This window comes from Eulemur rufifrons, chromosome 7 (assembly GCF_041146395.1).
Source record: "Eulemur rufifrons isolate Redbay chromosome 7, OSU_ERuf_1, whole genome shotgun sequence".
In the NCBI taxonomy this organism is placed as follows: Eukaryota; Metazoa; Chordata; class Mammalia; order Primates; family Lemuridae; genus Eulemur; species Eulemur rufifrons.
Genome location: NC_090989.1, coordinates 5,613,462 through 5,624,776, shown reverse-complemented (window position 1 = coordinate 5,624,776; position 11,315 = coordinate 5,613,462).

Here is an 11,315-nt window from a genome sequence, read left to right as displayed (position 1 = left end):
TCTGATGGTTCTGGAAGCTGGAAGTCAGAAAGTGAGGTGTCAAGAGGACGGTGCTTCCCCGAGACTCTGGGGGGAGCCCTCCTTGCCTCTCCCAGCTGTGGGCGGTGGCGGTCATTCTCAGCGCTCCTTGGTCTGCAGCCGTGTCACTGGGATCTTCTCCTGCCTTCGCATGTGCACTCCTCACATGTGTCTATGTGTTCAAATTTCCCTTTTCTTATAAGGACACAGTCATTGGATTTAGGGCCCACTCTAATCCAGTATGACCTAATCTTAACTTGCTTACATCTGCCAAAACCCCATTTCCACATAAGGTCCCATTCACAGGGGCAGGAGGTCAGGACCTCAACACGTCTTGTCGGGGGACACAGTTCAACCCAGTGCACACTCCATTATCCTCACATGGACTTATTGGTCTGCCCGGCTTTCAGAAGCTCTATTACAAGAATGTGAAGTCTTAGGAAATAGTGAAAATTATCTGACCTTGGGATTTTGAAGTTGGGTTTGTTGCCCTCAGATGTTTTTGTTTGTAGAGATAAAGAAACAAACTTTGGAAAGGGTTTTGGTTTCTAGGAATAAGGTAAGTTGCCTAAGAGACAGCTCCACAGCAAGTTGGTCCCCGAGCTAATATCATCAGAACGGTAAACACCAGATTCCTCCAGCCCAGACCCACGCAGACCCACAGCTGTGATTCATGTCAGTGGCATAAAAGATTCCCCCGTGTTTCTGTGTGTGGACGGGGATGTGGATGGGATCAACCCTGAAATTAAGCAGTCTAGCTAAAGCGCTGATGTTTAATAACCACATCCTTTAGCTTTCATTGGGAATTGACAAGTCTCAGAAAGAAAAAATTGAATAACTTCGGTGGTTGACTCATGTCTACCATTCTTCAGAACGGGCTGTCTATTGTCCAGAGTCACAGCTGGCAATGTCTCCAAAGACCTTGTCCATGTGGCTTCTCTGTCCTCTTGACATCAGAGTAATAAAAGGGATGGATTGTCACGGTCCCCACTGTGTTAAGAAGCCATCTGTGTGGACACTGGGCTGACCACAAGAACAAGAGAACAGCCACTTCATGTTTTTATTGGTTAAACCATATTTAATGAGAAGGTTTTATGGAACCCAAGAATTCTAGAAGTACTGATCATATTGGTGACATTAGGTAATATATTGCATGCTGGTTATATTTATCAGACCATTGAATACTTACAAGGTAATGCAAAATGCAATGGAAAAAACATACCAAAATGACACATTTTAATATCTATGATAAATCATTTGTAATATTTTACTCCCATCAGAATAGAACAATATAGTCAAGAAATTTAGGAACATGGAAGTATTGACATTAAAGCATGATCTTCCACATTTAGAGAAATAAATCATTATTTCTGCAGTAGTACTAAAATCTGTAAAAATATAGGCAATTTGAAAAAAAAATAGTAACCATAATGCTTTATTGACTCTTACTGGAGTAGATGTTCGGGAATTCTTTTGTCTTCTTTCACTGATGTTCTCAAATAGTCCACTTCGTTTGTGGTTGCAGGGGTTTGGTTTCCTGATCCCGGGCAAAGCCATTCAGCTCCCTCGGTTTTGCTTCTCTAGTTGTGAGGTAGAGATCACGGGAAGAAAGCCACACAGGAAGGGGCCCCCTTGGCCACATGCCCAAAACAAATAAGCAGGACCTGGGAGCGGGGTTGTGAGGTCTCCTACGCATGATGCTGTCAGCACCACACTGAACCTCGAACATGCTCATTAACGTCTTCAGGGTGCCAGGGCATTATTGAGTAAATTGCAACTTTAGGCATAAAAAAATAAGACATAACTGAAAAATAATTACAAAGATCATAACAATTTTACATGAACTTTCAAAAAATATAGGTAATTGTAACTTTTTGAATACATGAGATATAATGATCCCCCCATTCCAATAATTTTCCCACAAAGTAACTGAAATGGTAGGTCCTGAAATTTGCTTTTTAGCAAATGGCTTAGTTTAAAGGATGCTTTTTAATGTAAACATGAATTTTTGCATATATATTCAATGCATCTTTGTAGCGTGAATGCAGCCCTCACTGAAACCACCACTATTTGGGAATTTTCCTTCAACTGAAACTGGGGTTGCTGTGAATCAGAGAAAATAGCTTTTGTTGTCACTTAGGACCACGGAAGGGCAAAAAAGAAAACAGCATTGTGTCTTGTTCCCAGTCAAGCTAATGCTTTGCTCCTTCTTTCTTATTCCCTGATAAGAAGCACCTGTGAAAATACTGATTGCACTCGAGCCCAGGGTTATGGACGAGCCTGAAATGCTAACTTGGAAATTTGAACATGTTCATTTCTCACAGATTCAAATGAAATTGGCTTCTTGTGAAGTGTCAGCTCCCTGGGACGATGAACAGGAAACCCTGTAGTCTGACTTTTTCCAGTATCTGCCCCTCCCAGCCCTGCTGGGAGGAAACCTCCCTCCCCTCCTGCAGGCACTTGCATCCTGAATGACTTCCTGGCCGAGCCTGCATTTCTCAGCCCCACTGATTCCTAGAACAGCCTCACTTCGTACTCAAGGTTCAGTGCTGTTGCGATGCAAACTTCACTCTCAGGTTTGGTCCAAATCTCTCTTCTGCTCCCTGAAGAGCAGGTCACACCTCAGCTGCCTCCTCCTGGTCTCCTCCTCCTCCTCCCCTCCCTCCCTCTCTGTCTTCCATGCACTGCATCCTCTGAGGATGAAGTCAGGAAAAATGTTCTCTGGATTCACCAGGTGACATTATCGTCCACTCTGCTGGCTGTTGTGTCCTTTCTGGCTGACGCTGAGAGGACTCTGATGCTCTTCATAAGCTGAGAATCCAAATGTCCCTCATGGGTGGACGCCCACATGGTTCTCTGGAGCCCCTGCAGGGATCTCCATCGCCTTAGCTCCCGCCACAGGAGGTGCAGGAAGTCCTGCCCTCGGCTTCTTGCCCCCAACACCCACCCCCTGCCTGGGAATCCGCAAGTCAGAGCAGCCTTGCAGGAACTCCTGGACTCCTGCGACGTCAGATGGCAGGTGTAGGCTGCTCCCAGCACCCAGGCTTGAGACCCCTCCCTGGTCTTCATGGGGGCAGAATGCTGACCTGCTTGGGCTGCAGAGGGTGAGGGGCAGGGTTGCAGAAGCTGTAGTCCGGGAAGGGCAGGGGGACTCCTCTCCACCAAGGAAAGCCAGGGGGCAGCAGGCTCCCCCTGAGGGAGAGAAGCTTATGGGCAAATCTGCTGTTGGTGCAGGGCATCCTCCTCCTGAGGACCCCGTGGTTTCCGACTTCATCACTGGGCTTGAACTGAAACACACTATCTACCTAAGTATCTTTGCTCCTCAGAAAAACCCCAGGAAGCTGATGAGGCCAATGCTGTCCTCATTTGACAGCTGAGGAAACGTTCCTCAGACCACACCACCGCTCTCACTTAGCATTTCCCTCCGCGATCACTGTCCTCCGGAACTTCCTTCTCTCCTGCATTCATCCGAATCAGGCCTCCTTTTAACACCGAGATGACGACATCCTCGCGGCTCCTGCGGGGAGGCTGGCCTTTCCGATCTCTTCCTGAATGCATAACGCAGCACTAAATTTAATCTGCCTTGTCTTATTATACATGTGAAGTCTATTCATCTCATTTCTTTAACCAGATGATAAAATTTTGAAAGTGGGAATCACATTTTCCAGGACTGACAGTGTCCTCTTGAGTAAAAAATGCTGAACATTTGGTAGGTACTTAAAATATTTCTTGATTGATTGGAAAGGGCAGCTCAACCTCGCGGTGGCAGCTTGAATTATTTTGGTATTTCCTTTTGTCCTTCTTTTCTGGGCAATTGTGATGTGCTTGAAGACATAGATCCCTGGCTGATGGATGCTCCTCACTTCCCTTGTTTCATTTTATGGACAAATATATGACCTTAGGACCCATCCAGGAATGAGCGCCATTCACAAGCACTAATGGGGGAGATGTCTCTATTCTACCTGTTCTGAGACCCAGAAACTTAGCAGCGGACAGTGGCCTCTCCTGTTCTGCATCCTCCCTAGTCTCCCTGGAAGGGATCTCTTGATAATGCCTTACAGCAGTACCCAAGGAAATGGGTGGGAAAGGCCAAAACCACACTAGGGAAAATGTCTACATGGTTCACTAAGCAGGAAACTTTGGCTGTGATATGTGCATAAGATACCCAAATCCCTGTGCACTGTAAGAGCAGCCTGGTTCTGGTTCCGAGCACACATCCAGTCTCCCTTAAGAGTTGGGGCAACCTGAGAGACCCCATTTCTTGCCCTCTTCCTTCCCCCCATCTAGTTCAGTGATGTCCCTCTCCTCTCTCTGGCCTTTCACTGGCCTACCTTGGATGGACGACCACTTGTGTTCTGGCTCATTTAAAAAAGGCAGATTAAAAAATGCCTCTGCACCTGCAGGCATTATTACTCAAAGTACTGACCTTAAAATACGGTGGTCATGAATATACTCCTAGTGCCGTTTGTGCTTCGGCAGAGGTCCCTTAAAGGAACCCAGAGAGGTACCATTTCCTGCAGTCGAGTTCTGCGTGGCTGGCTGCTGTCCCTGACCTCCGCCCCAGGAACGGCTCGCTTCCCCCGGGTGTTTCAGGGGCTGGGTTCTGCCGTCCACTCTGGGTTTTCAGCAGACGAACCTGGAGCCAGTCAGACGTGAGTTCCAGCCTCTACTGTGGACCGGAGATGTGTGACTTTGGTCAGCTCGTCTGATCTCACGATGTCTTCACATTGGCTTCTGCCTCTGATCTTTCCTCTCCATGGGGAGGGGGATCTGGGGGCTAAATTATCAAAGGTCCCCAGGAATGGGGGTGAGGACAAGGACTGCTGTTGCTGTTTAATGGCTTTGTGTCCACTTACGGCGGCTCACTTTTGCACAACACACTGAAAATCGTGTTGCTGCATCTGAGGCAAATATCCAAATATTGATGGGAACGATGAGAAAATCTGATGTTTTTACACACAATATTTGCACATCTACCATGAGTTGGATTGTTTTATATTATTATTGATTTTTTCTGAGAGAATCTGACAACATTTCCATGAAGGCATTCTTGTGGATGTCTATAAGCTCATATCCACCCTTCACTTGAGTTTTAAGTGACAAGGATGTGACATCCTGGTGATCCCTTCTTGGGCTCAGGAAGCCGTGAGCCCTGCCTCTGGTGAGTCTGTTGTGGGGAACAACTGTAGCACCTCAAATAGGGGGACGAAGGGGAGTAGTTAAAAGAGGAAGCGGAAGGCACACCAGCTTTTTAATAGATATTAATCAATGCAAGACCCAAGGTAAAAAGAAAAAAAAAAAGTAAAACTATTTTTAAAAATCCTCATGAAACCGGAGGCATTTGGACAAAGCAAGTCTAAGTCTTTTGTAAATTGCTCATTTGGTCCTAAACCCAAGAGCATCCTCCGGCTGAAAATATCAACTTGAATAGTCACTTGAAAGTTATGAAACATTAGCAGTGAAACTTTGACTAAAAATAGCCATTGCTTACCACCGCGAGAGAAGGTCTCTCTTCACGGGCACTCCGGAGGATCTTTAAATAGTTTACAGCATCAAATTTGCTTTCATCCTAATAAGAAGCCTTAGAAACTTTCAGAAAAATAACCAAAAGAAGAAAACCGACTTCATTGTCTCACAGGGCTGTGTGTGTGAATAGCCTCGTCCGCAAGGGCGGCCGGTCACCCATTTCCAGAACCCGCCAGCCCTGAAACTTTCGTTGGAGCATATATGCCTTCCTCATGGAAACTGGTATGAATTCCTTTCTATTAACCCTGGGGCTCTCTGTTAAAAATGTGTCATTGTTTCTTGTTCATTAAGCAGTTAATTGTCTTTGAGGCTGGAGAGATTCCCATGAGTTTGTAACTGGATCTGGAGTTAGGAGCTGGCTAATCCCTGCAGTCCGGATCCTGGAACTGCCCCTGCTTAAACTACACCTGCTGTCTTCAAAGGGGCCTGCAGTGCGGCTTATTGCAGGTAAGTTAACCCTTGCTTTGCCGTGGGTCCCAGAGCACAGCTTCCCATTGCCCACGGTGCAGCTGAGTGCTCAAAGCCCTGCACAGTCAGCTTGGGGCACATGTCCTGGTTGGGAACCCAAGCTGTGGAGGCACGACTCCTGCCCTGCCACTCAGGAGCAGTGTTGGAGCAGTTACCGTAGCTCTCTGGCTCTCTGCTTCCATTTCAGCATCTGTCAAATAAGGATTGCTATTGCATACGGTTAGCAGGAGGCTTATGAAGGAACTCAGAAAATTTCACGCCAAAATATGACTCCTTGGTATAAAGAGTATTTTGAATTACAGGCCCTTGGAGATCAAAAAGCATCGGAAGGGGCTTTCCCTTTATCTGCATAGAGGGACTGCCAGATCAAAAGAGCAGTGGGCCTCCCTTCCTCTCCCTGTCATCTCAATAGATTGCAGGAAGGAAGATCAAGAATTCAACCAGATCTGGTCCAAATCATTTAAAACATAATACCTGTCTCTCAGGTTAATTTACTAGCCAATCTGTTTCCCCATCCATTCATCCTCCCTAGCATCCATGTATTGCCCCTAAATGGAATTACCTGTATTCCTCATATCCCCTCTCCCCTCTAAAAGGCAAGTATAAAAATATCTGGATCCCACTGGGATATTTGGGTAATCACTGCGATTCTCCCCATGTGCATGGTAAATAAACCTTTCTCTTATTAATCTGCCTTCATTGTGAGTTGATCTTTCAGGGAACTTTAGGGGCAAAGGGGGGGAGTTCCCCTCACCCTTACAGTTACATGAGATAATGCCTGGGTAGGGTATTCTGGATGTCTGGCATGTGATAAGGGCTCAGTCTGCAGTGGCTGTTTCCTCATCTTTTTCATTCCACAAAGCTGTACTGAGACCCTCTTATGCACCAGGCACTGGGCTAGACCTTTCGATGCCAAGATGCACAGATGAGCCTCTTGGTCCAAGAAGCCCAGTCTGGGTGGTCAGCAGAGCCAAATCAGAGTGTCAAGTCTAGGGACAATAGGAAGTCACCAAAAACTGTCTGTAGAGGAGTTATTTGATTGGATTTCCATTTCTGGAGGATAGGTTTTCCAGGAATGTGGAGGCGGGGCTGGAGGGAGGAGGAGTGGAGTCCAGGGGGCTGGTTGAGAGCAGCAGTCAGAGAGAGAACGTGTACCTGGCCATGGTGGTGGCTGGGGGGACGGGCAGGAAGGCTCAGATGCAGAGGAGGAGTGTGGAGTAGACAGCAGGGGCAGCCCCTGATGGCAGGAGCCGAGGTGTCTGGAGGAGAGAAGGGCTGTGGGACATAAGTTAGAACTTGGCAGGTGGCACCAGGTGGAGCCCACTCCTACCTGTGACAGGGCTTAGGAGCAGGAGCAGCCCCTGAGATGGAGATGAGAATTTCTGGGTGCTCAGAATTCCAGCTTCTATTCTTTGTAAGTTCATGACTTTGGGCGAGTGACTACCGGCAAGTCTCAGATTCCTCACATGTAAATGGGGGTGGAAACACCTTCCTCAGGGGCTGTAGTGTCATCAAACAAGGGAACGTATGCACAGAACACAGTGCCAGGGGCTGAGGCATGCTCAGTGGGTCCAGATCCAACACGGGTGAAGTGTCACCGGAATCGCTTGGGGCTGTGAGGATTTAGAGGGCCAGTCAATGACGACTGCACGGTGATTTGAGGTTTCACCAAATGTAGTTGTGGTCCCTATAAAAATGGGTCCTTTGCCTCCCACACAGGAAAGGGATTTGAATGGATCCAAAGTGGGTTCCTATTCTGTCCAAGCTACAGAACTAGTGAGCATGAGAGTCACATGAATAAGGCACATGAATAAAGGCTGCTGAGAGCGGGGGAGAGGCTGGGGTGCAATCTGAGAAATCTGGCTTTGACTCTCAGCGTCACTGCCTCTTCCTCCTTGCGTCAGCTCAGGGAGCTTCTCACCTCCCCCTGGTTGTGTTTCTTTACCTGGAAAAGGGGGGGTGGTCATAACGCTTGCTTTCTGGTCCCTCAGAGGATTACAGGTGACACGGTATATGAGACTTGGCACACAGCGGCTTAGTTATCATTATTAGGGAAAATGAGATGTAATCACAGTGGTTATTATCTGGCACAAAGTGAAAAGCACCATTAGAGAAGGACAAGGTGTCCTGGAAGTTGGGAGACCATTTTCAGCTGAGTTAATCAGGAAAGCCTTTTCCTGCAGGAAATGGAACTTTTGCAGGGCCTGGGAGAAAGGCGGGATGGTGTGGTGGCTTCCCCAGTTGACCTGGCTGAGCTGGAACATTTCCCAGAATTCCATTCTCCGCAGAGGATGGGGTTGGGGCGGGCCACGGGGCCTTTGCATGAGGTTTCCAAGGTGAAGGCGAAGCAGCAGCCATGTTCCTCCAGACCTTTCCCCTGTGCACAGGTCCAGGCACTGTCACTGCTTGTGCCCTTTGTCCTCACCTGTTGGTCCACCTGCGTGGCTCAGCCACTGGCTCCTGCTGAATGCCCACTCTGCTTCTCCAAGCCCTGGGCTGGGGCGGGCTCAACTTCACCTCAGAGGATGCCAACTTCTCCTGCAGACACCGCGCCCCGTCACTGAAGTTGCGTGTGCCTTCACATCTGGGGGAACCCAACTTCAAGTTACCTGCTCTATTATGCCCCCATGGCAGGACCCCCTAGCTAAGCCACTCTCCTTGTCACTGGGGCAGGCACAGGGCCTGTTTATTTCGGGCAGCAGACTTTCGTCCCTGCTATCCCGTGAAATTATTCAAACAAGCCCACCATATCCTCCCGAGGGAGCCAGGGAGCACCACACCCTCTGGATATTACAGAGCCTGCCTCCCTCAGCCCCAGCCCGTTCCCCCTGCTCCTGAGTGTGCAGCCCCGTGTCCCAGCATGGTGCGCGGTGTCCTCGTCCCCAGGCTGAATCTCACTGACCAGCCTGGGCTAGGACTCCCTCCCGCACCGAGAGGAGGTGCTTAAAACAGACTCCCACGAGGATCCCAGTCTGTCCTCACGGATGCCAGTTTCTGCTTGTGGGATGCACTTGTCCTCACCCTCCCCCATTTCCAATCCATCCTCCCTTCCCCACGGCCTCCCCGTGGACCTCAGACACCAGCTCCAGACACAAAGGCGACAGCCTTGCAGAGCCTGCTTAAATAGCTTCCACAATCGCAGGGGTCAGGTCCCTGTAATCATTTCATAAAGGATCAAAGCCCATGTCATAAGAGATTTATTAGAGGGACTTGACTCCACATAATTATGGAAGCTGGTTAGAGGGTCTCCCTCTCTCTCTCTCTCTCTCTCTCTGTGTGTGTGTATCACTCTTGCCTGTTTTGTTTCTCAGGTCTAACCCAGACTTTACCGACTCCAACAGGTACCAGGCTGAAGGACTAACAGGACCTGAAACCATAGAGGTGCAAGGAGAAGGCCTGTTTCTGCGATTGTCGGGGATTTCTCAACGCCCCTTTTCTGCAAGGAGCAGAAACGAAATGTCCCTAATTCAGCAAAAGCACAATTACAGTTCAGATTACTCTCCTCTTCCTTCACTTCAGAGCAGGGCAAAGTCCTTCCAAGGACTAAGTTGGGGGCGTCTCCACAGGGGGAGACTGGCTCTTCCTTGGCTTGTATAGACATGGCCTCCTCTGCAAAGTGCACTGTTCCATTGGCACTTCCTGGTCCAGGCTGGCCAGTCCACCCACCCGTAGGACTGCGTCCCCTCCCCTCCACTGTGTGCTGCTGCACTTGGCTCCTCTGCACCCCATGGGGCAGTGGGGGTGCCTCTGTGAGCCTCAAGCCCTTGGCCCTTGGCCTCCGCCTCCCGGCAGATGCCTGTTCCTCCTCATTGGTGCCCAGGGCTCCTGACTCTCAGATCATCAAACACATTGTTACAGCCAGTGTTACAGCAGGTGGTCCCGAGGACAAACTGAGCGGCATACCAGAGAATCAAAGTTTATTCGAGAGCAAGCTCAGAGGGGTCTCGCCACCAAATTCTGAGCCTCCTCTACTCGATTTTTACCACTTTTATTAAGTTGGGGTGGTCCGAGGGGTGGGATCTCAGGTGGCTAAGGTAATAGGTTAGTTGATGTGCCAGGTAACAGGTGTTTCATGTTATGCTGATGCACCAGGTAATAGATTAGTTGATGGGCCAGGTGATATGTTAGTATTATGCTGATGCAGGTCTTCCGTGAGGGGTGGGGGTCTCAGGTGGCTGATGCTCCACATAATAGATGAGGGTTTTCCTTATCAACATCAGACCTTTTCTTTCCCTTGTGGCTGGTTGTAGGGGGGTTCATGGTTCCTTCTGAGAAACCCCATGTTCATTTAGCTCTTTTCCTTACCCTCTCTCTTTTGGCCAGAAGAGAGCATGTTTCCTTGGGAGGAGCGAGTAGTTTAGAGATCTTTTCATCTTTTCCTTGGGCTATAGCTTAAAAGAAAAATTCCAGACATTAAGAACATGACATCTTTCTTGTTTCTTTCCAGCTGACCTGGTGGCCCTGCTTTGGAGACCCGGCTGGTGGGGGATGGGTGGGCCCTGATCACGGGGTCCTTCACACCCCAGGTGCAGGGTGAAGCAGGTGCAGAGCCAGGGTGGGGCTCAGGCTCAGGGAGGGGCAGTGGATAGCCTGACACCTTCTATACTCAGGCTGAGACCATGGCCTCAAGAAGGGCCATTTGATCTGACATTTGAGAGATGCTTGGGATCTTCAAGAGGGCAGCATTTTGGGGAGAGTGCCAGAAAGAAAACAAGGCTGTAAAGGGAGAGGCGGTCAGTAAGCAGTGGGGATACAGGAAGTTGAGTGTCGCCACTCACTTCTATGAGATCCCAGCAAATAAAGGGGGAGACAGATGGCGGAGACTTTAGGCCCGCAGGGGCACTGGGGTCCAGGCGGGGTGGGGGGAAGGGTGTTTTTAGGATGAGAGAGGCTGGGTGTTGTGGTTGATGGAGGACAAAGAGCCAGGGCAACTGAGATCAAACATGTACAGTGAAAAAGCTCAGTGTTTGGAAGTGAAAAACCTTTCGGAATCTGGGCTATGCTTTTTGCTGATTTGGTGATCTCGGAAAAGATTCTAAACCTCTCTGGGCTTCACTTTCCTCATTTGTGTCACTTCTGGGGATGGCAAGTCTGTGTCAAAAGCTTGTTTTGAAATGTTCTACTATTAATGTGAAAGAACTTTGCATAATATGTGCTACTTTATAAACGGGTATTGGGTGATCACTACACAGTAGGCCTTCCTCGCCACATTTCACGTATGTGAACTCACTGAACTGCATGCAGTTGGCATCTATTAAGTCACTTAATTCTCAAAGTCACACCACAAGGCCCATGCTTTTACT